Below are 2,500 nucleotides of genomic sequence, written 5' to 3'. Positions count from 1 at the left end.
CAAGCAACACAGCCATTGTTATAGCCAACTGAAAGTTTCATGATGTATTTCATGACGATTAAAATCATCCCTCACATTGATGACCATTGATAAAGTCAGGAAATATAAAGAAATATCGACAGTAATGTCCACTATGTAACATTGTTTTACAACTGGTGATACCTTTTCCCTTCATGCTCTGAGAACTGGCACTGTCGAGGTTCCTCGTACAGTAAACTTTGAGCTGTATACGCAAATGGACTGGGGCTTCTTCCTGGGGAAATCATAGAGGATGGACCTGCAGAATAACTAACTGCAGGCTGCCTTTGTGACATGAAAAGTTCTATTAAGTTTAAATCATGCTCACCAGCTCGCTGATTTTCCTCCTTGAAAAAAGAAGTAAGCTGTGTTGTTGGGTCATTATTTACAATTTTTTCCAAAGGCTCCACAGCAGTGGACAAAGCACTAGAAGAGTTTTGGGATTTGACTTTGTTCTACCCTTCTTTATAGGCACAAACTGTTTCTTGTCAGATTCGTCACCTTGGTCAAAACCGTCACTTGATTGCTCATCAGTAGCGGTTCTGTTATCTGAAGCTCTTTTCACTGCCTCCCCGTCAGACTGCTGCAGTGATGAAGAAGACTCTACTGCCATGTCAAGGTTACATGAGTCCCTGGTTTGAACCAGTGGAAATAGTTGATTAAGCCAGGCTCCAAGCTGCTTTTCATCTGGAACCCTTTTTACGCCCGTCGAGGTCTTGACAGTCAATGCAATTTTTTTGCAATCAGATATGCATTTCTTGAACTTGCTCCTGAGCTGATATACGCTGAACGGGAAGCTACCATCTTCATATCTCTGGCCCAGTTCTTTGAGCACATTGTCATATATTTCTGCGTTCTTCGAATTTTTCGTGTTCGTGAAAATCAACTTCTTCTTATAGTGCTCGCTGCTACATTTTTTACACCTACTAAATCATTGACATGGCGCTCTTCCCATACGCTTCTCCGCCACTTTCGCTTCCTATTCCTCGAGCTGCAGACTGTACTCTGTTCACTGGCTCCTTTACCGGATTCGCTTGAATCAGTCTCTTTGTCGTTATAGCTGTCGAACGATGCAGGTGAATATCTCTTTGAAAAAGCTTGGGAAACATCCGAGGAGCTTTTGTTACCGTCGGATTCCTCTTCTCTTAAGCTATCGGACAAATCGGGTAAATCTTTGCGCCACGACGCCATTTTGCCTTTCTGTTTTTGATTTGTGCGCATGCGTAATAGTATGTAAATAATGCAAAATACATTACATTAACTTATGCATTGAGTTCGGCGCGACAATAGCACGGCGTTTGAAACCAAGTCGTACTACTGCCGTGCCTAACTTAATTCAGCTGAGCCGCGCTTAATGGTTTCAAACGGCGTGCTATTGCCGAGTTTAAATCGAAATGACAATTTCATTTGAGTTCGGCACGGTGGTAGCACGACGTTTGAAACAGGCCTTATAGCCTGTTTCCAACGTCACGCTCTGAAATAAAATCTTTCTTTGGCGTTGAATATTGTGGTAAAAAACAAATCGAAAGTGGTTCAGCGTTGTCTGTACTCTTATCGACGATATTCGTCATCACAGTGGTCAAAATTCGATTTTTTAATTTCATGTCTTCCACAGAAGCTCCAGAAAAAGACTTCACCACAGCTTTAACCTGTCTACCAGCCGTCTACCCGTCCAGCTTTGAATCTTCTTTACAAAGAGTCACCTACAATAGACAATATTCGTATTTTCGGTATTGGACTGGAACTAGCTTGCAATGGAGGCTAATGCGGGGGAATATATTAGAAAGTATTTGCATTTGCAAAGATTCCCCTGCATTAGCCTCCATTGCAAGCTACAATCTTAGACAAAACTGTTGGGAAGGTTAGCACTTTTGAAGTTTTCATTGCTTCGGTCCCCGCCCCCCTCCTACAATGTTGTGCAACACGGAATGGTTGCAGTGGAAAATTGTGTACGTACCGTCCAACATTGAATAGGGGGGAAGGGGGCTATGTAAGAGAAAGTGAAACTATTTCTTTTGAGCATTGACGGAAGCAGGTTGAAATGCAGCTCTGGTGTGGTTCATTTACATAACCTTCCCAACTACTTTTGTCCATGATTGTAGTTCCAGTCCAATACCGAGAATACGAATATGGTATATTGCTACAACGAGTCATTTGGCGACCGTTTCTTCCGAGACTGGGGCGTTATTAGATTCACGTCTTCTTTCGGTGATTACAGCTTTATGCCTCTCGCCGGATGCTTCTTCAGGAACTTTCTGCATTTGCAAAATTTGTCTAGACTTGTTTTCCTTTTTTTCCGCCTGATTTGATGCATTCGAACCGGTCGGGTCCGAATAAACTGTCCGCCACTGATCGCCTGAAGATTGAGTCAAATAAAAAGGAAATAGCAATTCACTCTATTAAATGGTTAGTTATTATTGAAAAGCTGATAAAAACGTTGAAAAAACCCACCAAATGATTCATTTATACACTACTCTGTGAT

The 2,500-nt window shown here is 42.0% G+C and overlaps 1 protein-coding gene across 1 annotated transcript in view; it reads right to left on the bottom strand.

Moving 5' to 3' along the window:
• Window positions 1–2,265: 2,265 nt before the first annotated feature.
• The window catches only part of LOC138036334 (NLR family CARD domain-containing protein 3-like), a 44,025-nt gene continuing 43,790 nt past the window's right edge, over window positions 2,266–2,500 (bottom strand). Inside the window, exon 7 of the transcript XR_011129822.1 lies at window positions 2,266–2,374. The gene's annotated coding sequence lies outside the window, so the exon portion shown is untranslated. The remainder of the gene's footprint in view (window positions 2,375–2,500) is intronic.

Source organism: Montipora capricornis, unplaced genomic scaffold (assembly GCF_036669925.1).
Source record: "Montipora capricornis isolate CH-2021 unplaced genomic scaffold, ASM3666992v2 scaffold_477, whole genome shotgun sequence".
Classification (NCBI taxonomy): domain Eukaryota; kingdom Metazoa; phylum Cnidaria; class Anthozoa; order Scleractinia; family Acroporidae; genus Montipora; species Montipora capricornis.
Note: the sequence above shows the minus strand (reverse complement) of the source record. Positions and strands in the feature narration are given on the sequence as shown.